At 37.0% G+C, this 24,247-nt stretch overlaps 1 long non-coding RNA gene across 1 annotated transcript in view; it reads right to left on the reverse strand.

Annotated features, from left to right (window-relative positions):
- Positions 1 to 324: 324 nt before the first annotated feature.
- The window catches only part of LOC132686500 (uncharacterized), a 144,514-nt gene continuing 120,591 nt past the window's right edge, over positions 325 to 24,247 (reverse strand). The window contains exons 3-4 of the long non-coding RNA XR_013553018.2: positions 2,071 to 2,198; positions 325 to 1,936 (exon numbers count right to left, since the gene is read on the reverse strand). This is a non-coding gene — a long non-coding RNA (uncharacterized LOC132686500). The remainder of the gene's footprint in view (positions 1,937 to 2,070; positions 2,199 to 24,247) is intronic.

Consider the following 24,247-nt stretch of genomic DNA (forward strand, 5'->3'; position numbering starts at 1 on the left):
TAAAGCACAGCAGGTTGTAGGATGATTCCAGTATCCAAAGAAGTTCTACTGTAGGTAAAGTGTTATCAAACATCATCACTGCTGAGAAATTATTCATGAAACCAAGAGTCAATTGACATGGCAAACTTCTTTTTTCATATTTTAAAAAATTGTCATGGCCACTCCAACCTTTAGCAACCACCCACCACACTAAGTCAGCAGTCATCAACATTGGGGCAAGACCCTCCCACAAGCAAAAAGACAACAACTCACTGAAAGCTCAAATATGTTTAGGATCTTTTAGCAATGAAGAACTTTTAATTAAGGTATGTACATTTTTTTAGACATAATGCTGTTGCACACTATATTGATTACAGTATAGTATAAATATAACCTATATGCACTAAGAAACCAAAAAATTCATTTGACTTGCTTTACTGCAATATTCGCTTTACTGTGGTAGTCTTGAACCTGCAAGATCTCCAAAGTATGCCCATATAAAAAACTGCAAGTATTTAATGGATACAAGTTGATGGGTTTGAACATGTATATATGCATATACATATCATCATCACAGTAGCCTCAGAATTAAATTATCAGTTTGGATATGCTCTAGAATAGTTTCCCAAACCACCTCTCATGTAGTACCTTCAAAGTATGAGAATTTTAAGACAGTTGGCATGTTTTCTTCCAATACAATCCCTAACCATTGATTCTAACTAAAAATAGTGTACAACTGCTTTCAAAACTCTAAAGAATCACCTGAGAAAACTGCCTCACATTTAGTGATGAAATTAGGAGATGTCAATTTAAAACTCCTTTGCAATATTTTCAAATGTTTATCAGTCCACTTGAAGCTCTCCTCAAACGGGGACTGATTTCTGGAGTAATACTACAGAACAAGCACCATTTAACACAATTTCCTCCCACAGATACAGATCAATCAGAAATGATGAGAAACTATCATTTCAAGGGCACCCAGTGGTTCAGTTGGTTAAGTGTCCGACTCTTTGTTTAGGCTCAGGTCATGATTTCATGGTTCTAAAGTTTGAGCTCCATGGTGGGCTGTGTGCTAACAGTGTGGAACCTGCTTGAGATTCTTTCTCCCTCTTTTTCTCTCCCTCCCCCACTCATACTCTCTCTCAAAATAAACCAAAAAAAAAGCTATCATTTTATCTAGAGTATGTTATTTTTCCCAAACTGAAACTAGCCACCATGGGCACTTAATTTTAGAGCATAAAATATGTAGCTGACGTGGGACCCTTGCACCCATAATCCTCTCCTAGACATCTGGCTTGTCTGTGCCTGCAGGCTTTTTATTTCTCAGAACCTCCATGACCTGGAAGAATTCACTACCAGGAGCTGTCCTCAGAGACTCAAGAATCGGTGTGTAAATATCCAATTCCTTCATCTAATAGGTAGATTATTTCTGAGATATACATTGTGTTCCATTTCACGAAGTTCTTCTGAGAGATGGAACTCTGGGTACACATGACACTGCCCTAATAATGCTTAAAACTGGCTACACTTGCTTTCTTGTTTCTCTTCTCCACTTTGCTCTGAAATATTTCCCATGACCTTAGGCTTAAGGTAAAATGGATTCTTGCTGTTGTCAAGTTTTTTCAGCACCAACCTAATTTATGGTGACCATATGTTCATCGGGAGCTGGTTTGCCTCAGAATGTCTTAATTTAGGTCTATAATTGTGGCACGCTTATCAAGAGCACCCCCTTTCACTCAATAATGTCCTGCTTTGGCAAAAAATTTTATCATCACCCTTCATGGTCCTATTACTCTGCTGGCTTCTCAGTTGTGCTAACCTTATGAACAGACTAAAGTTTACACCTTGCTCTGCCCATCCTTACAATCTTTTCTATTTATGATTTCTTACCTCAATTTCTCGATTTCCTCAATTCTGGTTCTTCCCTTGGTACGTGACAACTCAGTACACTCATATCCTGCTACAGAAGACTGCATAATTATTAACTATCTTAATTAGGAATCGCTATTTTCTGGTTTTATGTAATGTGTAGAACTGGTTTCTCATTAATATTTCAAAGGTAAAAGAAAATTTTTTTGTCAAGTTGCATACCTTAATCATAACCCATGTGATCTGACTGAAGACAATCTGGGATGCCAATGGCAGACCAAGAAGGTGAAGAGAATAATCCAGCATTCCATGGGGTCAGGGTGGAACTATGAGGGAAGGAGCCACAAGATCTAAAGGAAAATGACAAACAGAAGTTCTGTATGAGCAAGAGAAAAATAATAGTATATGTTTTGACATTTTATAAGATGTTATTAGTAAAATCCTCTTCTATTTAGTTTAACAGTTGACCACTGGCTAGTAAGTTCTATTTTTCTGGTACAAAATGTGAGGAAGAACATTCATATTCAGAGTCACAAAGAGGAGCACATGTGGCAGTGTGGAGCTAGGTGAAAGCCTGTTTAACTAGAACACAGGTATTACTAAAGAGAGCAGCAAGAAGTATTTTATACCACTGCACCTAATTATGTTTGACTAAGGATGCTTCAGATCCACTTTTCCTGATTGCCTTTTTTAATATAATTGGGAAGATGTAATTTTTTCAAACCTGTCATGCTACCAATTTTAGCTTTTGATTCAAATAAATACAAAAAACTCAATGTATGCCTATTGAGTCTTATTATAAAAGAGGATTTTTAGAAGACAGATATCAAAATATGTTTTACTAACAATGATCAAAAAATAAATTATGCAAATACATCTCAATGTATCTTTTCCATGCATATTGAGAAACATGAAGTACCAGAAATGTACAAGTAGTTTCTATTCCATGAAAGATGTTGGCCTGAAATATTAATACATATTCTTAAATTATTTGTGATTTTTTTCCTTCTCATTTCTTCTAACACAAATGAAAGTAATATCTTACTGTTCCTTTTTTATTTAAAAATGCACAGCTTCCAAATTACAGAAATAGTTGAAGCAGATTTCTGACACTAAGGACACCTTTTAAAAATTGCCTTGATAATGTAGAAGCAATCCAGAGAGAAGGTCTGACAGAGTTGGCTGAAAAAAATAAAAAGCTTTGTGTAATGTTGAAATGAAAATAAGTTCACTTCCCAAGTTTAATTGATCATTTTCAGTGAATCTTTCTATACCACCCTAACTACCAGTATCATACCAGGACCATTTAACCAATATAAGCACGCACACATACATACACTCACACACACATACATACACTCACACACACAAACATATGCCATTGCCAGGCCTAGACAAACTCTCCTCCACAGTCCTTCACACACACACACACACACACACACACACACACACACACACTCTCAAGTCCATCTTCTAGCAGCCAGGTTCAGACAATCCAGTGAAAGCCTTCAAGTCCCACAGTACTACAAAGAATCTACATGGAGGGAGCCTAGATCCCTGAACGACTGACTACCTGGCACAAAATCTCCGAGCAAATCCTGACACCAATTAAAAATAAAGATTTATTTAGTGAAACCACTATTATTTACCTAACACAAAATGACTCTGCATTTTAAATTATGATAGGATTAAATTGCCCTCCAAACAGGTTGAGCTGATTTACACACTCATCAGAAATATACTGAAGAACTTATTTAAGTACCCTAATAATTTGGATAATCTTTGTTATCTCCACCAATTTTACACATAAAATGGTATTGTGCTGCAACACTGACTTGTATTTCTCCTAGTGGGAGTATGACCATCTTTGCTGTAAGCTTGATTTATCTTTTCATTTTTCACCTATGTTCTAGGTCTGTTTTCTAGTGTTGCTAGTTTTTCTTGATCTGTAAATATTCATGATACAGTAAAACAAGTACCACTGCAATGTATGTGTGACATTTTCCCACTTTGTCCTTTAATTTTGATACTTTCTTTACTGTAGAATAATTTAGTTTTTATTAATGTATTTATTTTTCTGATAGCTTATACATTTTGTACCATGCACAGAAAAACTTCTCCCATTTATAAATGTTAATATCCTGTTTTCTTCCAGATTTTCTGTTCTAGTTACTTGATGCTGCATAATAAATGACCCCAAAACATAGCTTCTTAAAACAAATGTCATTCTTTTATTTTTTCAGTTTATTTATTTTTTAATTTACATCCAAGTTAGTTAGCATATCGTGCAACAATTTCAGGGGTAGATTCCTTAAAGCCTCTTACCCATTTAGCCCATCCCTCCCCTCCCACTACCCCTCCAGCAACCCTCTGTATGTTCTCTATATTTTTAAGAGTCTCTTATGTTTTGTCCCCCTCCCTGTTTTTATATTATTTGTTTTCCCTAAGTTCATTGGTTTCATATCTTAAAGTCTTCATAGGAGTGGAGTCATATGATATTTGTCTTTCTCTAATTTCACTTAGCATAATACCCTGTAGTTCCATCCATGTAGTTGCAAATGGCAAGATTTCATTCTTTTTGATTGCCAAGTAATATTCCAGTGTGTGTGTGTGTGTGTGTGTGTGTGTGTGTGTGTGTGTATGTGTGTGTATACACCAGGCCAACATGTATGTGTGTGTGCGTGCGCACGCGCACACACACACACACACACACACACACACATACACACACACCTTCTTTATCCATTCATCCATCGATGGACATTTGGGCTCTTTCATACTTTGGCTATTGTTGATAGCATTGCTATAAACATTAGGGTGCATGTGCCCCTTCAAAACAGGACACCTGTATCCCTTGGATAGATACCTAGTAATGCAATTTCTGGGTCATAGGGCAGTTCCAATTTTAATTTTTGAGGAACCTCCATACTGTTTTCCAGAGTGGCTATACCAGTTTGTATTCCCACCAGCAGTACAAAAGAGATCCTTTTTCTCCACATCCTCATCAATATCTGTTGTTGTGTGAGTTGTTAATGTTGGCCATTCTGACAAGTGTGAGGTGGTATCTCATGGTGGTTTTGATTTGTATTTCCCGGCTGATGAGTGATGTGGAGCATTTTTTCATGTGCCTGTTGGCCATCTGGATCCCTTCTTTGGAAAAGTATCTATTCATGGCTTTTGCCCATTTCTTCACTGGATTATTTGTTTTATGGGTGTTGAGTTTGATAAGTTCTTTATAGATTTTGGATACTAGCCCTTTATCTGATATGCCATTTGCAAATATCTTCTCCCATTCTGTCGGTTGCCTTTTAGTTTTGCTGATTGTTTCCTTTGCTGTACAGAAGCTTTCTATTTTGATGAGGTCCCAATAGTTCATTTTTGCTTTTGTTTCCCTTGCCTTTGGAGACATGTTGAGTGAGAAGTTGCTGCAGCCGAGGTCAGAGAGGTTTTTGCCTGCTTTCTCCTCAAGGATTTTGATGGTTTCCTGTCTTACATTTAGGTCATTCATCCATTTTGAGCTTATTTTTGTGTATGGTGTAAGAAAGTGGTCCAGGTTCATTTTTCTGCATGTTGCTGTACAGTTTTCCCAGCACCATTTGCTAAAGAGGCTGTCTTTATTCCATTGGATATTCTTTCCTGCTTTGTCAAAGATTTGTTGGCCATACATTTGTGGGTTCATTTCTGGGTCCTCTATTCTTCCTTTGACCTATGGGTCTATTCCTGTGCCAGTACCATACTGTCTTGATTGCTATAGCTTTGCAAGCAGCTTGAAGTTCAGGATTGTGATGACTCCTGCTTTGATTTTCTTTTTCAAGATTGCTTTGACTATTCGAGGTCTTTTCTGGATCCACAAATTTTAGGATTGATTGTCCTAGCTCTGTGAAAAATCCTCATGACTCTGGAGATTTACCTCATGGGATAGTTCTCACCTAGGACCTCTTCTATGATTCCAATCAGACAATGCCTTGAACTTGAGTCCTCTCAAAAGTCTCTTCACTCATGTTATCTGACAGTTGGTTCTACCTGTTGACTGAGACCTTTCCATGTGACTTGTACTTCCTCTTAGGTCAGAGGCTGAGTTCCAAAACATTAGCATCTCAAAAGAGAAAAAATGCAAGCTCCAGGGTTTAGGTCATACTGTACCAGTCAGTAAGAGCCCAGATTCAAGGGGAAGAATACAGATTCCACCTTTTGATAGGAGGAGTGTATAGCAATATTGGAGACATGTTTTAAAATTGCCATTATCGGGGCGCCTGGGTGGCTCAGTCGGTTAAGCGTCCGACTTCAGCTCAGGTCACGATCTCGCGGTCCGCGAGTTCGAGCCCCGCGTAGGGCTCTGGGCTGATGGCTCAGAGCCTGGAGCTTGCTCCCTATTCTGTGTCTCCCTCTCTCTCTGCCCCTCCCCCATTCATGCTGTGTCTCTCTCTGTCTGAAAAATAAATAAACGTTAAAAAATAATAATAATAATAAAAATAAATAAAATTGCCATTATCTTTAAGGCTTAATTTGAATACAATCAGTTTGATGGCAGAGTAATTTACATATAATTCACCCATTTTAAGTTTCCACTTGGATGAATTTTGACAAATGCTTGCAAGCATATAACCACCACAACCAATACGTAAAATATTTCTATTATCACCAGAAGTGCCTTTTATGCATTCAGTCTCCCCCCTCCATTCCTGGCTCCCAACAACAGATCTACTTTCACTCACTCTACTTTGCCTTTTCTAGATTTTCCTATAAATGGACTCATACCGTATATAGTCTTTACAGTGGCTTATTTCATTTAGCATAGTGTTTTCAAAATTCGTCTGTATTATAGGTTTTGTAGTTCATTCTCTTTAGTGCTGAGTAGTATTTCACAGCGTGGATAGATCATAACTAGTTCATCCATTCACCTGTTGTTGGACATTTGTATTGTTTCCTACTTGGGCTATGGAGGATAAAGCTATGAATATATGTGTACAGGTCCTTGTGTGGAAGTGTCTTTTTATGTATCTTTGGAAAATACATAGAATTTGAATTTCTTAGTCATATGTAAGCGTACATTTCACTTTGTAAGGAACTAGGTCTTCATTTTTTATTCAAATAATTGGCCTATTAGTTATTTTTCTTTTAAGGAGGGAGTTTCTACAATTTGTTTCCCTGATAGCTGGTCAATTTTCTTAACACCATTATAACACTTCCCTTATTGATTCAATAGACCCATATTACATGCCAGTTCTCCTATATATTTAGGTCTATATCTGGACTTTCTCTTCTATTCCAATTAGTGGGGTGCTGATGAAGGTGGTAATACTGCTACTTCACGTTGCTTTAAACACTTTGCAGGTGTTAACTCATTTAATCTCTAAATCAATTCTATGAGATAAACACTATTTTAATAGTTAGATTAAACAAGTAAGACAAAACCCAGAAATACTAAATAATTTCCCCAAGATCCCACAGCCAGTAATGAATGGCAAAGGCAGGACACAGATCGAGGCAATCTATCTCCAGGGCTCACACATCCAACCAAGCACTAGGCCGCTCTGACTCATCAGTGTATTGCAAGTACCTCACTGTACATCATTCTAATATTGCATTAATCCCTGTGTGAATATGTCCCATCCCATACTTCATTTTCCATATGAACAATTTAATTAGCTTGGTTACTTCCCTTCAAAAACTCTTTTGGTATTTTTATTGTATAAAAATTATAAACTAATTCAGTCAGAATTAGCCCTTTTATAGTATTAAGTATAGTAATATTTCTCTTTCTAAATTCCTTTAAAAATCAGAAAATGTTTTTCTCAATGTCAATTTCACTTGATATATTTTCCCATGTCAAACAAAACCTGCTTAAAAAAAAGTGAGTACTCTCATTTTCTTAAGGAGAATGAATAAATAATAGTTTAGGGGAATTGCAATGTCAGGAATGTAGTAGTCAAAGATGTAAAGTAAGCAAAGTTCTCAACATGTACACATACATGCTTCTCAATCCCTCTCCATTTTTAGTACACCTTATATGAGCATCTGATCAACGGATCCTGACCTCCTCAGGTGCACGCACCATTACATTCCTCTTCCACCACCCCATGCAATCCATTACTACTCCTCTCAAATCTCATCCTTTTTTTCCTCTCTACAAAGTATACAAGGTAAAAGCTAACTTCCCAAACCCATCCATGTTAATATGCAGAGGATAAAAGTCTAGAACAGAGCCAACATCCAAAACAACCTAGCTCTTCAACTCTCTGGAAATCCAAGTATGATTCAACGGAGTCTTTCTCAGGACAATGCCCTATTTCTGTAATGTCACCAACATATATGAAAAATCATCCAAGTGCGGAGGCGGGTACAAAGTATTTGCAGAGGGGTAATCATGCCATGCCCTCTCATTTATGCACACTGGCTTTACTTATAGCCAGACTCAATCCAAACCTCTTCATACTGAATCTCTATTCTTATTTCTAAATTTAGACAATAAACACAGCATTATTCTCCATAAACCAGTTATTAAATTGCCCAGAAACTCTGTTCACTATCTTTCACACAGAAAGTTTACAAATTTCAAAGTTAAATACCTATTAAGAGAGTATATTAAGACAGAGGAAGTAGATTTTCTATGACCTGTAATTTACAAAAAAGATAAATAAATGATAATCAAAAAACAAACAAAAGTCTTCCTGAGAAATCATTATCTACACAGGTGCCTTATGCATACATATATAACACTTCTGATTTGCCATCAGTGTAAGGTGGTTATGCCAGTTTTGAATTAGGTTTTTCCTTGTGTAAAACCATTTCTCCTGGGGAATTCTTCCAGAACAGCCACTTATATTGAGACTTAGGGATGCACGGGACAGCACAGTTTTGTCCTGTGTCAAAGCACTATTATGAAAAGACAGTACTCTAGAAATGGAGAGAATATTAGGGGTCATATAATTTGACTACTTATTAAAACCCAATTATTCCCTGAGCCAATGATGAGCAAACTAAAGTTCAGAGAGGGGAAGTGACTTGCCAAACATGACAAAGCGAGTTAGCAGCAGGGCTGACAATGACCTGAGAGCCTTGACTCAGAGTCATTGCTTCTGTGTGCTGCTCAGGCAGCCCCCAACTGAGTTTTGTCTGGTTCAAAGACAGTATATACAAGTTGATGTGTCTTTCCTAAAAACAGTTATTTTCCAAAATGGAAATATACTACTGTTTCATTAAAACAAGACTGAGTGGTGTGTTTTTTTTTTTTTTTTTTTTTAATCAAGGCCTTTAGTCTTCTTATGCTTTATTTACATTCAAGTGTATCCAGGGACTTCAAGGTCAAAAATTAACCTTCAATAGTTTGTTATGTTACATGAATATGTTCTAGAGATTTGCTGTATTGAACATACAGCCTATAGTTAACAATATTGTGCATTTAAAGATTTGGTAAGAGGGTAGATATTATGTTAAGTGTTTCTACAACAACAACAAAAAGAACACAAGGTAATTTTGGGTGGTGTTACTTATGTCTATTACCTTCACTGTGATGATGGCATCATGGGTGTTTGTCCAAACTCAAATTATATACATTAAATACTGTAATTTTTGTATATAAATTATACCTTAATAAGCTATTAAAAATAATAATAAAGTGCATATGAGCAATCTTGGTTCTAATCTATAAAAGTAATATCTGGGAATGAGGGACATATAACAAAAACTTGTATGTGTGTTCTTTGGACCCTTTTAACCTAAGGGAGCCAAGAAGAGAGAGTCTTACTTTGAAGGAAGAAGAGGGACTCACCAGAAGTCAAGTCTCCTCCACACTTTCCTTCTTGACTGCAGATTCTAGGAGGAAAGAATCTAAAGCAGACTTGAATCCACCACTCTGCCAATTATCAATGTTTAAAAATAGCCAAATGCACTCACCAAAAATATAAGCATTATTACACTGAATTGTGTAAGTGTAATTGTGTAAGTGTGTAAGTTTCACCTGAAATGCTAACACACAAAAAAGCAATCTTTTGGGATACAAAGACTTCCATAATAATACAGTCTCCCAAAAAAAAGCTACATTTTGACAGATGGTTACTAATGTTCATGTATTTTCACTTTTTAAAGATGGTCTTATCTTTGCCCCTTATAAAAATACTTAATAATTCCCATAATGAGTCACGATATCCTGACTCTATGATTTAGATCTTGCAAATGGTTGATAGCATTGTTCAATCCCAGGTGAATCTGTCTACTGTGCTACCTCACTGACAAAAACAGGACAGCTTTCTTGGTCAAAATTTATGTGTCAGAGTAAAAAAAATAAGTTTTTGATTCTGCCCCTCACCCTGCCCCCTCCCACAGTCTCTTCCACCCCCAGTAAATGGCACTTCCTTCATCCAGTATTCAGAGCAAAAACTCTGGCAAGATCCATGACTCGTCTGTCATATTCTACATCAAATCTATCAGAAAGTCTAGAGGATATTATCTTGAAAATACTTTCAGAACGCTCACTCCCCACCTCCACCTTTGCAGCTTGCCACCAAATCACCATTTGGTATGGTAGCAGGGAGTAAAAGGAACCAAACTATTGTAATTATCTCCTAATTGGTTTCCCACTTCCCCAATAGGCCCTGTGGTCATTTTCCACAGAGCAGCCACAGTCCTAATAAAACTCAAGTCAGATAGGGTCATCTCTCAACTTAAAACCTTCTCATGGTTTCCTTCTCAGAGAAAATTCCAGAGTTTTACAGTAGCCAATGAAACTTTGTTACTGGCCACCATCTCCTTTATTCATTCCTTAGATCTCACAGTCCTCCTACTGGTCACCCAACATGTCAAACCCACCACTACCTCAGGACATTTACACTTTCTTTTACCTCTAACTCCAATGCTCTTCACAAATACACCTGTTTGGCTTCCTTTCTCCTTCAAGATTCTTTATGATCATCTTGTATAAAACAGTACAGAGGTGCCTGGGTAGCTCAGACAGTTAAGCATCAGCGACCAACTCTTCATTTCGGCTCAGGTCATGATCTCACAATCATGATATCGGGGCTACATCACACTCCACGCTGAGCATGTAGTCTGCTTAAGATTCTCCCTGTCTGTTAGGCTCCAGTGGCTGGAATCTAACAGACAATTAAATGTTTTTCAAATGACTGAATGTATGAGAGTTTATGTATGTACTTACATACGTACATACATATGGATGGATGGATGGATGGATGGATGGATGGATGGGAGACTGAAGGTATGAGAGTTTATCTGGCATATGTATATACTTGGATGTCCACCTACACCTACGTCTTCCATTTCCTGTGACATGTATTATATGTACCATTTCATCTGACAGCCATGACATTCTATTTGTGCCGTTTCAGGAGTTGGACTTCGGATTTGTTCCAGAATTCGACAATGTTAGTAAATCTGAATCTATTCGCTATCATAGATTCTATAGTTCAGTAGTGCTGTATGACCTCAGAAATACTATCCCATGAAAGGATACACATCACAGCAGCCTAGGCAGTCTGTTCTCCAATTACACATCCCAGATCTACTGTTATCCACAATTTTCTCTTACTGGTGGCAATTTATAATAAGCATTATCATTACTATTAATCATAATCTAAATCAAGAATCCACATTTTTTTCTGTAATAAGACAGATGATAAGTATTTTAGGCTTTGGGGGTATAGGGTCCCTGGCATAAAACCATTCAATTCTGCAATCATAGGAAGAAAGCAGCCATTGACCACATGCACATGAATAGGCATGGATAGATTTAGGATGTAATGTGCTAAATAAACCCTGATCTAGGGGTGCCTGGGTGGCTCAGTCGGTTGAGCGTCCGACTTCAGCTCAGGTCACGATCTCGCGGTCCGTGAGTTCAAGCCCCGCGTCAGGCTCTGGGCTGATGGCTCAGAGCCTGGAGCCTGCTTCCGATTCTGTGTCTCCCTCTCTCTCTGCCCCTCCCCCATTCATGCTCTATCTCTCTCTGTCTCAAAAATAAATAAATGTTAAAAAAAAATTTTTTAATAAATAAACCCTGATCTAAATTGTTTATTAAAAATTTGGTCAGTGTGGTTGCTGGGCAGGGGGCAAGTTAATGAGGGTATAAAGCTAAGCAAAGGACAGAGGATTTTTAGGGATTCTCTCATTCATTTACGGTAACTTTTCTGTAACTAATCACCTGGAAGGTTTCACATAAACCATCTTACTTTATGGACTATCTGCAATAAACAGAACACTAAAATGATGTATCTGTCCCCTCCTACCAACAGTCAGAAAGGAACAGGAAACGTTAGTCCGTAAGGATGTGATTCTAGATGTTAGTCTAGATTGATGTGATTGGTTAATGTTTTTTAATTAATGACTATGGGCTACAAAATAGATACCCTTGGTGTTAGATTTCAATAAAACATTTGATACAGTACTTCCCAAAGCTTTAAAAATCCATTCAAACTGAGTTTGATAGGACAGCTCCTGAACAGACTGCAAACTGTCAAGAGGAACGCAAACAATGGGGCATGAATGATAAATACCAGTCTGTCACATAAGGATCCTATCAACGGTAGTGCCCAGGGATTGGTGTTGAGCCAGTTCTTAACATTCATTAATGATCTAAAAAAGAGAGTAAACAGAGCTTTTTCATTACACTTGCATATGAGGACTTGAGGAAGAAGAGTGCAAACCAATAAATAGCAGAATAAATATGGCAAGATTACATTAAGATAGTGTTGGGGATGCAACTGTGAAATAATACAAGTTAATATTTTCTGAGATTGTTATTCAAGGAGATGAACACAAAAGTAGGGAAAAGAAATTTAAATTGAGTTCATTAAAAGATAATTCCTATTTCAAGACAGAAGTAATTGTGTCCTGAATAGAAAAACATCTGAAAAAGAGACATCTGCGTCACTGACTTGGGAGACACAGGGACGTCTAAGGCACAAAACCTCATAATTCCCTCATCAAGGACAAATTAATTTGCTACAATTATATAACAGACAAGTAAAAATTTTATCATTGTATTTTTAAATTATTACCAAGTAATTCACTGGGTTTAACTCTCACAAGACAAATATACTGCATCAAATTCTTAGCCCTTTCTTTTGGGTTTTAATTGTTCATTGTTGCTACTACAAAAAATTCCAGAGGATGTGGTCCATGTTGTTTCCTAAGCCTAATCAAATATAAATTGCTAAGAATTTCCTGCAATGCTGGATGTAAATTAAAATTACTCCTATAAATTCACTGCTCAAATTATCTGACAACTGCTGTTGTATTAATTTTACTGCTACATATACTAAACAATTGCAAATTTGCTTTCTTGATAACATGATAATTACTTTAGCTGTTGTTCAGGTATTGCCACTACATACATAGGCACTCAAATTTAATATTTAAAACCTATTTAAAGCCAAAGATTTATCTCTGGTAAATGACCTAAGACAGAGTTCCTTCACTGCTCACCAAAATTACAGCTGCCGCCATAAAGATAGACCACACCCACTGGATCAAGACTAGGATAGACCTAGCACAAAGTTTCAGAGAGATTCTTCATGCATTAAATTTTAGCACTGACATCTTCAATTTCAAGCAAAATTGTACCGGAAGCAAACCCCCCAAAAAATCCCTGAATATCTAATACAAATGATTCTTCCAGTTGGTGGCCCAAATGCAGAGAAACTTGGAAAATGTCATGTCCATCCTCACAAGAAAAAAAAAGGGGGGGGGGAGGGGAAAAAAAACAAACCACCTTGAAAATGAACAGCTTTTCTTAGATCTACCAGAGAATTAAGGTCACAGGGCAAAGTGCTGCCCCAAAACTGAAACCACAGGCATATACAGAGAATCACAGCTTACTGGCAACAGAAGCCCAGAGGCAGAAGCCCACAGCTGGAGCCAATATCCATGGGGACACTTTGAACTATGTTTGAAGCATTGGTTCTTGGAGGCTCAGTGTGGCTTAGTTTGAGAGTTAAACATTCTGAGGAGGCCTAGTTTGGGGAGTCCCCACACTTTCCTGAGGTTCTCACTGAAAACTACAGAAAAATTCCCTTCCTGCTCTGGTCTGAGGAAGGAAAATTACCGTTTTGAAATACACCCAGAGCTCTGTTCTCCTTAACAATGCCTACTTCTTGCCAGAGTCTAACCAACCTTGGGGAAGGAAAATTTCCAATTCCAGCTCCCTCTAGCCTTCCACATGGGATCAAGGCAATATCCATCTTAAGCCCACAGTACCGTTACATGTAGGAAAAGGGAAAGACAGAACTCAAGGTCACTGAAAGACTGAGACCTAATCATATAAAATGGTTCCTCTCCCCCCTTACTCATCACTAAGGGCTCAGATGTGATCACAGAGATTAAAGCTAAAAGAACCAGCCCCAGACCCTATTTAAAAAGTCTTTAGAAAAATTCAAAGACAGCAGTGAAGACAAAAACAAAGACTCTAACTCAAATCTGAGCCTTTGACACCTTAGCCACAGCAAACAGAGCCTAATTCCTAACCAGATAAACCTAAACCTCACACTAAAAGAGTATGTATATGAGTTGCTTTTACCCAACCCTTCATTGCCTGCTCTCTAACAAGAAATAAGGCAAAAAACACACTCTGGAAAAACAAAGGAAGTATCAGAACCTGACTCACATATGGCCAAGAGCTTGGAATCATAACCGATGGAGATGTTAAAAGCTCTAATGGAAAAAGCAGACATCTAACAACAGACAGGTAATGTAAGCACAGAGAGGGAAACTTTAATAGAATGGTAGAACTCAAAAATACTAACAAAAGTGAAGAATGGTTTCCCTGGTCTCATTAACAGACTGGGCATGGCCAAGGGGGGGGGGGGGGGGAATCAGTGAGTCTGAAGTTATATAAATAGAAGTTTCCAAAACTGAAATGCAAGGAGAACAAAGAAAGAAACAAGGGAATATTTAAGAACTGTGGGGCAATTGTAAAAGGAATAAAATGAGAATACCAGAGCAAAAGGAAGAGCAAATAGTTTAAATAATAAAACAAATGAAAGGGAATCTGCTCTGGGTGAAGAACAAAGCCATTCACTTTACCTAATCCTTGAAGTTTCCACCAGAAAGCTCTGTCAGAACCAGTGAGAGAGCAAAGCTAGTTACCATAGGCATTCGAAGTCATTTCCTGAAATCTTGAATCTCTGTTTCTCTTGCACCCGCTATACGCTAGACCTCCTACAAATGAACATGGTGACACCCAGACAATAGGCATCCGTACACTCTATTGAACATGCCTATCAACTCTATTATCCTTAAGGAGATTAACAGCACAGCACTTATTTGTAACACAAATGTGCTTCTATTAAACTTATATGCTCCCTCTACCTGGATGGGGGGTGGGGGGAGGGGGTGGAACACCATGTTTTGATCCAGTGGCAACCTTCCTCTAACCCACTTGTAGATATTTGGTTAACTTAGTACTTGTCATAGGGGTGCCTGGGTGGCTCAGTGGGTTAAGCATTGGACTTCAGCTCAGGTCATGATTTCGCATGAGTTTGAGCCCCATGTCGGGCTCTGTGCTGACAGCTCAGAGCCTGAAACCTGCTTCAGATTCTCTGTCTCCCTCTCTCTCTGCCCCTCCCCCACTCATGCTTGTCTCTCAAAAATAAACATTTTAAAAAAAATTTTAAAGAACACTTGTGATAAATATGGCTAAGTTTTAATACAAATAAAGCTTGTATTTCCAAAGAACACTGAATAATGCAGGTGATTTTTAGCCTAATAAACTTCTTTTAAAATAGTTTTAGATTTCCTCCCAAATTACAAAAATACAGGAGTCTCCTATATCCCCCACCTACCTTGTATTATTAACATATTAGTACAGCATATTTGTCAAAATTGACACACAATAGTGATACATTAACTAAAGTTCATACTTTATTCAAATTTCCTTGGTTTTGTCCTTAACTTCTTCTGTTCCAGGACCCTATCTAGGATAGCATAACACATTTAGAAACCGTGTCTCCTTAGGCTTCTTATGGCTGTAACAGTGTCTCAGACTTCCCTTATTTTTGATGACTTTAAAGATTTAGGGTACTAGTGATCAGATATTTTTCAGTATCTTCATTTACTGAGGTTTGTCTAATGTCTTTCACATAATTCAACCGAAATTATAGTTCTGGGGAAGACCACAGAGCAGTGCCATTCTTATATATCAAGGGTAAATGCTATCACGCGATTTAACATTAATCTTGATCATCTAGATGAGGTAGTGATGTTAGGGTTCTCCACTACAAAGTTACTCCTTTTTCCCTCCTTTGCATACTGTATTCTTCACAAAGGTTAATTTGTTCAGCCCATGTTTGAGTTGGAAGTTATATGCCACCTCCTTGAAGGTAGATTGTCTACATAAATTATTTGGAATTCTGCCTTGTCCCTTCTCCTCCATTTATTTATTCTTATATATCAATGTGGACTCATGGGTATTTATTTTGTACTTTGGATTCTTCTCCAATAATACTTTATTTTGATGGCTAAGTTGTTCCAGCTTTGGCCACTGGGAGCTCTTTCAACTATCCCCTGTGTACTTTCACATACTCTCATCACTGTGGGGTTTTCCGGGGAACTTCCTTACCATCCTGGCACTAAAAGATGCTTCAGGTTCATCTTACTTCGACTGCTTATCCCAGTCTTAGAATTAGACATTCTTCCCAGGAACCCTGGTTCCACTTACTAGAAAATGGTATTAAAAACCAAGATCTGAACACTAAGTGTGCTGGTTGCCACTGAAATGTCATTGTTTCCAGGCTCTCTTAATTGTCAAAACAAGGACATATATGCACACTATCCCAAATACATGTATCTATACATGTATCTACATGTAACTACATGTACATATGTTAAAACACAGGTACATACTAATTTTCCAACTCCTATCCATTAACACATAGACCATTTCATCCTCCTGTCTTTATCTGTAACCTTCCACTACAACAGCAAGAAAACCAGATCCCATGTTCTGCCATACATTTATTCAACTATCCAACTCCCCTACACATGTATAGCAGTGTAAGAATAGCTCACCTACACACCCACCAGAGACAACTTTATCAACCAGCATACAGTGCTTACGTACAGTTCCTTTTGCCTTTGTCTTCCAGGCTAGAGTTACTTAGGTCCATGCTTTTTTTCCCCTCACATACTTCAGTAAAATTGTTTCATACATTTGTAATAATTAGATTGTTTTTGTTACATTCTATTTTCTGTCCTGCAATCCCCCAACTTTGTAAAGTTGACAACACAGGTTTGAACACACAGGGTTTTTTTTAAATATATAAATACAGTATAATACTGCAAGTGTTATTTTCTCTTCATGATTTTCTTAATACTTTTTTCTAGCTTAACTTTATTGTAGGAATACAACATATAATCCACGTAACACGCAAAATGCGTGTTAACTGACTGTTTATGTTATAGGTAAGCCTTCTGACCAACAAGCTATTCAATTCTTGGGAAATCCAAAGTTATATGTGGATCTTTTTCAGTAAGCTCCACACCCCAATGTGGGGCTTGAACTCATGACCCCAAGATCAAGAGTTGCATGCTCATTGACTGAGCCACCTAGGCACCCCATACATGGATTTTTAGCTGTGCAGGGTAGTAGTGCCCTGAGCTGCCATGTTGTTCAAGAGTTCACTGTGTATTAATAGCTCCCAGAAAATCAAATGCTAGGAACATAGAATTCTACAGAAATGAGAAAATCAGTCTTTTGAGAATATATCTCTAGTACATTTGACACCACCACCTGCTAAGCAAAGACATATTAGGAAAATGACATCTGAATCCCTCAAGAGGCACTCAGGGAAAAGCCTGGACTCTTACAAGTTCCTTACAGCTGGAAGTCAATCAGGTACATGGCCAAAATCTCCAAGAAATTGGGAGGGGTAAAGAGGATTTAATATCCTTAAGGAGAGGACACAAAGAGCTTCCTTGAGACCCCAACAGGATCCAGTATCTACTTTGGGGAGGGTTTGAAAGTAATAAAGCTTGCCATCAGCTAAGAATGGTGCTAATTCTGTGCATTAAGTTGTATCCTTCACCTACATTAAGAAAACTTGTAACCTTTGGCTCTATTTTTATAGCTTTCTATCACTACACAAGTGTACCCTAAACAACAATTTTATTTTTTTTCAATATATGAAGTTTATTGTCAAATTGGTTTCCATACAACACCCAGTGCTCATCCCAAAAGGTGCCCTCCTCAATACCCATCACCCACCCCCCCTCCTTCCCACCCCCCATCAACCCTCAGTTTGCTAAACAACAATTTTATAGCAGTTTGGGCCATGCCAGGAGAAGGACAATCACCTGAATCAGAAAAACATCAATAGAAAACAGTATCTGTCTAGTTTGACAGTCTGTGAAAGATGCAGTCTCTCAAATGTCTTCTCTAAGCTCTCTGGGAGTTCCTATCGCAAATCTGACATGGGTCTGAGTGGGTTTCTAGCTAATCTCTGATAAGAAAGGAAAGCACAGTTATCTACCATGATGGCTGCTGCAAAGGCCATGTCAAAAGTGACCATTCTCACTTGAAGATCACCTTAAACGTGATGATTTCACCACAATGTTGACAGGTCATCAAGAAGGTCATGAAGATCAGGTGGTTAAGCATCTGACCTCAGCTCAGGTCATGATCTCCTGGTTTTATGGGTTCAAACCCCATGTTGGGTTCTGTGTGTCAGCTATGCTGACAGCTTAGAGCCTGGAGCCTGCTTCAGATTCTGTGTCTCCCCCTCTCTCTGCCCATCCCTGGCTCATGCTCCCTCTCTCCATCTCTCTCCATCTCTCTCAAAAATAAATAAACAGTAAAAGTTTTTTAAAAGAAGGTCATGAAGAGGAAGGCCATGAAGAGGAAGGCCATGAAGAGGAAGGCCATGAAGAGGAAGGCGAAAACCATAGATGCCTTCTTCTAGGGTTCCAATGTCTTCCACCAAAATGATGAAAAGTGCTTCCAATGAAACAGTCCATTTAGGTTTTACTAATGTTTTTATTTCAAGATCCTGTTCAGTGGCCTCTGTTATGAATCCACAGGACTGAGATAGTAGACAATCTCGGAAAGATATCTGTACATTGAAAAATTCCCCTTCCCTTGAAAACGGTGCCTTATTTAAAGAACACATATATAACTGTTTGTTCCTTAGAATGGGGAAGCTCCTCAAAGCCTTAAGGTAAGAGCCCTTTTGAAATATCACATTGAGACATGCCCAGACTGACACACAACTCATATTTTTCATGAGACACACACACACACACACACACACACACACACACACACAAATGCACACACCATCTCACTCCCCTGAACTAAATTTAATTATCTACTCCCACTTCATATCAAATCCTAGCATTATGGATAGATTTTTATTTGCATTTAAGACAAAGTAATTATGAAGCTTTTGGTCATACTCATAAATTAAACCAAACTATAAACAGAGATGAAGGTAGCTGTCACCAAATATTTAGTAAATCCAAGAAAAAGCTTTGGTCTCACTTGGATTTTTTCTATAGTGGACTATAGTGAGGAGTTTGGGTTCTGAATCCAGAGACATAAAAAATCAGCCACAAATCTCTTCCATTACTATTTGAAGTATAAATTTCCATAATATCATAGACTGATATAGGTCAAGCTACTAGGGAGGTTAGAAATCATCTGTCGCGTTTGACAGATGAGAAAACTGAGGCTCAGATAAATGAACACACGTATATTCAAAGATAAGTACTAAGAACTGTGTTAAGTCCATATATAAATTTACTGAGGATTAAATTCATTTCTGATCCTCTTCTTTATAGGAAGGTAGAATACTAGACCATTATTAGAGATACTAGTATAGATTAATTGCATTTAATCACTATTCCTTCAATATGAAATGCTTTTAACATCTAAAGATGTTTCCTTTTCTCTGTAAGACGTTGCAATATCCATGAGACCTCTCAAGAGGTAAAAGCATATTCCATTTTATTCCAGCTTTCATATCTGAACTCATAGAATCTTATAATTCTTTTCCTATAGGAAATACAATTTTATAGCAGTCTTCATCTTATAAATGGAGCTGTTTAATTTAGAGCCACAAAATGATCCCAGTGTGTTCACTGCACATTTATTGAATTTATAACTATAATGCCTTTGGATATGTATTATATTTGCCATGTATTCTATTGATCCATTGAAAATATTTTGCTTCTTATAAAAGGCACAAGGGGGCATTCATAAAGAAGTGAAATATGCCTGATACTTCAAGTTCTAACATTAAATATAATGGATTGGTGACACAAATAAAAGACTGAGCCAATACCTGATATTTTATTACTAGTTGTCTGTAATAGAATTCAGTTATCCTTTTTCTTGATACCTTAATGCAGTTGCCTTTAAAATGGGCTACAAATGCCCTGGGGGCACATGTGGACTTTCCAAGTAGTAGGGGGAAATGGTCAGTTTTAAGGAAATCAACTTTCAAGCCTGCCTAAACTGTATGTACTCTTTTCTAAAACTGATTTGCCCACACACCCCCTGAAATAAAAAGCATCATTCACACTGGACTTTCTTATTTCCTTTTTCACAATCTCTTTTTCTATTTTACAAAAGAAAGGAATAACATCATCCTAGTGTGTAACAAGTATCTGAGGCACCCACCAAGAGGAAATATTAAAATTTTGATGTTGATTATGAAGAAAATGAATAGCTTTAATAACAGGTAATATCTTCCTACAAGTCAGGTATGTCCAAATGTTTTGCTTTTAATACGATTAGAGGATCCAATCCCAAGCAGTGCTGTTGGCTGATAAACATGTTTTGCTGATAAATGTCCAAAATAAATATCACATGGTCATTTAACTTGAAAAAGTGCCACAGCAGTGAGTGCCACTGCTATAGACAAACTTCTGTTTCCATGGTTCCTTAGGACTCATATCCTTAAAAATGAAAACCAGAATTAAAGTTGCTTCTGAGCTCCCCCGCATCTAGCAATAACTAATGTTCAACTAAAGATTTATGAGCTAATTGAACATACTACATTCATTCATTTCAGTAAAACATGCATTTAAGGTTGTTTTTTTTTTTATTTATTTAATGAATCCTCTAAATTTGTATCTGTGTTCTTTTGATCAATTGTGTACTAATGACAATTGCAACCATAACTTCAAACAGTTTAAATTTTTATCAATTAAGTCAAAGGAATTTTCTAATTAAATTTGAGGTGATAAAAGACTTTTAAGACATACTACAGGACATAAATATTACAAAGTTTATGAACTCAAAGTAGAAAAAGGGAAAAATATGTCTGATTTTTAAGGAAATTCTTGTTCGCTTCTTTTTTTAATGGCTCAAGATGGAAATCAAAGTATCTGTGCATTTAGGTAACACTGGATATACAAAGGAGTGATGCAATATTTTTAAAGGTCTCTCCTGACAGTACACTGAAAATTTCATCCTTTGCAACTATTTACATTTATAATGGAAAAGTTAACATGTCAACTTATAAAGGAAGAAGGAGCATATAGGTTGTCAAGATACTTTTTAAAAAATGGGCGACTTAAAAAAATGTTTGAAAACTACTCCCATTAGGTAATAATATCTAAAGGGAAGACCAAGAGATTTCTAAGTAACACATTCAAACCTTCCCATCATTGGCTTGCAAAACACTTCTGTCATAATAATCATTTCACTATTAGTGTGCATTCATTGTCCATATTCCTGGAGTTCCAAGAGGTTGAGAACTTTGAGTTCCTCCCACATACGACCAGTCCCAGTATTTAGTACAGTGTCTCCATTAAAAGCACTCCATTATACTTCAGCTAATAGTATTTTATACCTCCCACCTAATTATTTTCATTTAGAAAAGCCATAAAATGCTCTGAAACAGAAAATCTAGGTGGGTGCCATTTGACAAATACCTCAAATCACTTTGGAATTCTCACTCAAAGCATACACAGTTTTAAAAGCAGGCAAGAGAAGGAATGAGATAGAACCTAGATGGTACTTTGATTTATTCAACACAGATATTTACTGAATACTTTCTATATGCCAGATACTATCCTAGGTAAAGGACACTAGCAATTAGGTCATGCCTCCCTATTTATGAGGGGTCCGCCTGCACCGTTCCCAGGAGCTGAAGCAACTTGAGAAGCATTAGATTCCACAAGCATTTGACATGTAAACAATTTAATTCTTCTATCTGGTTTGCCATTTATTAGCATGTTTTGCAAAGTATTTCACCTCGTACCTTGGGTTTTTAACATAGAAAGACCAACTTCAACTTTAGAAATTGGTCTGGGATATTGATTCTGTAATTTTTCTGAATTCCAAAATTATTCTTTTTTGATTTTATGGAAGGCACAGTATTTCCAGGTTTCAGTTTCCTTCAGTACAAAATTTGAAAATACAAATTAAGGATTTGCCATTACTTAGTTTCTCAAGATAATATATAAGATTAAAGACTGTTAAGGCCTTATTTTTTTATTAAATAATTTATCCAAGCATGTAAACATTTAATTCTACTTCTTCAATCTTGATGAAATGCTTTAGAAGAAAATCATCACAAGAACTGAACTATATTAAGTCATTGAATTTGCCACTTTAGTTTTTTTTTCCCATTTTATTACTTTTACTAAAGTTTTCCCAAGTCTTTCTTGTTCCTAGGCTCTAGCTGGGCCAAGTACTGCTCCAAATTCATCTCTTCCAGAAGACTTTTTAATAATAATGTGCAGGTGTTTTCAGAATCTAACTCTCACCAACATATTTTAAAAGGTAGGTCTTCCTATGTTCTCAGAGAACCTCTTCCATATCACCACATTATGCCCAGAAAGTGGCTCGATTACACTGTTTCATGTGAAAGGTCTGATCCCAGAAGTTACAGAAACACAGGAATAAATGCACTACTAAAGAAACTAGCATAATTAAGTACTGTTCATTGATTGCATCAGCTATTGATTATAGACACAAAATACTTAAAAATGCAATCAAATGTGGCTTAAAAAATTTTAAGGCAATTAGTAAAAAAAAAAAATCATGGTGGGGGACAGGTTTTTTAACCTCATACAGGGGTCTTAATTCATATGGTAGTCTCAAATGTAAAATTGTAAAAGTAAACATTGAGGATCATAGAAACTGAGCTATAAAAAATAGAATTGGGTAGAACATAAGAATCCAAATATAAAGTAAACATTCTCCATGTGCCCCAAGGATGCAAAATGTGAAAATGGATTTAGAGATGGAAAATAAGCTAACACAGGACCAGGAAAAAAGGGTGAAATTTGCTATTAGAATTCATAATTTCATACACATTCGTTTTAATTGGGTAATACTTAAAGTATTTTTAATATCTGTGAACGTACAATATTCAATTAGAACTTAAAGATACTTTAAATGCAAAAAGCACAGTTTTAAAACTGAAGCTTCCATAACCCAAAAGGACACTGGCCTTTTCCTTTACTGTTAATCCTTTTGACTTTCTGGTAATAGCTTCAGATTTAGGATTATTACACACAAGGCAGTAGTGGAGTCATGTATATCCTTCCTTGTGCATATTCTCCCACCCATCTCTATGTATGTGGAACCGACAAAGAAGTTTTTAGAATAGTAAATTCATCTGCTCCAGTACATATTTTTATTACATCAAAATTACCAAGATTTCCTTCGAAATCCCAGGAATATACGTCTGTCTCTCCACCCCCCACCCTGCTCCCCCAACTTCTTTTCTTTTACATGCCTTATCAGTTTCCAATTCCCCAATTATTTAGGTCTCTTCTTCCAGAAAGTCTTCTCTGAAAGTTTTCAAAAAAAAAAAAAAAAAAAGAAGAAGAATTTCAGATTATTTAATATTTTAAGTTGTTATTGCACATTTATTATTAGGGTTATTCCAATGACCTCAAAAGCTCCCCTCCCTCACCCTCAAGCACCTCTGAAATGTCCCTATTAGCTACCCCCAGAGAGAATATTGTCTTTAATAAAAACACAAAAATATGTGTTATAGAAGTTACTCATACTGACAAGTCTCAGTTGTTTTTATGGAAACCATACATACACACACACACACACACACACACACACACAATTGACGATGCCAAACAGAATAGTACTTTTTTCTTACAGATTTGAGACAGAGAGGCAGGAAAGGGGACTTGGGACTTAGTTGAAGCAAAAACTCCACTTCTTGCTTAAGCACCAGGCAAAAAAGCCAAGAACATGGAAATATATGCACCATTTCCTGGACTCTGAGGGCATTTCTGATTATTTACAAAAAAGGTTTTGTGGGATTTTTAAAATTATTTATTGTATATTTTTGGCTTTGCTGGTTTCTGTTGATGGACAAAATAGGCAGGATTTCCAGCCATCATAGGGGTTAATGATGGGGTTACACTTCATTAACACCTCTCTCTTTCCTAGAGTGTGAGTGAGCAGTAGGAGGGAAGG

The sequence above is a fragment of the Panthera onca genome, chromosome F1, assembly GCF_046562875.1.
Source record: "Panthera onca isolate mPanOnc1 chromosome F1, mPanOnc1 haplotype 2, whole genome shotgun sequence".
NCBI classification, from domain to species: domain Eukaryota; kingdom Metazoa; phylum Chordata; class Mammalia; order Carnivora; family Felidae; genus Panthera; species Panthera onca.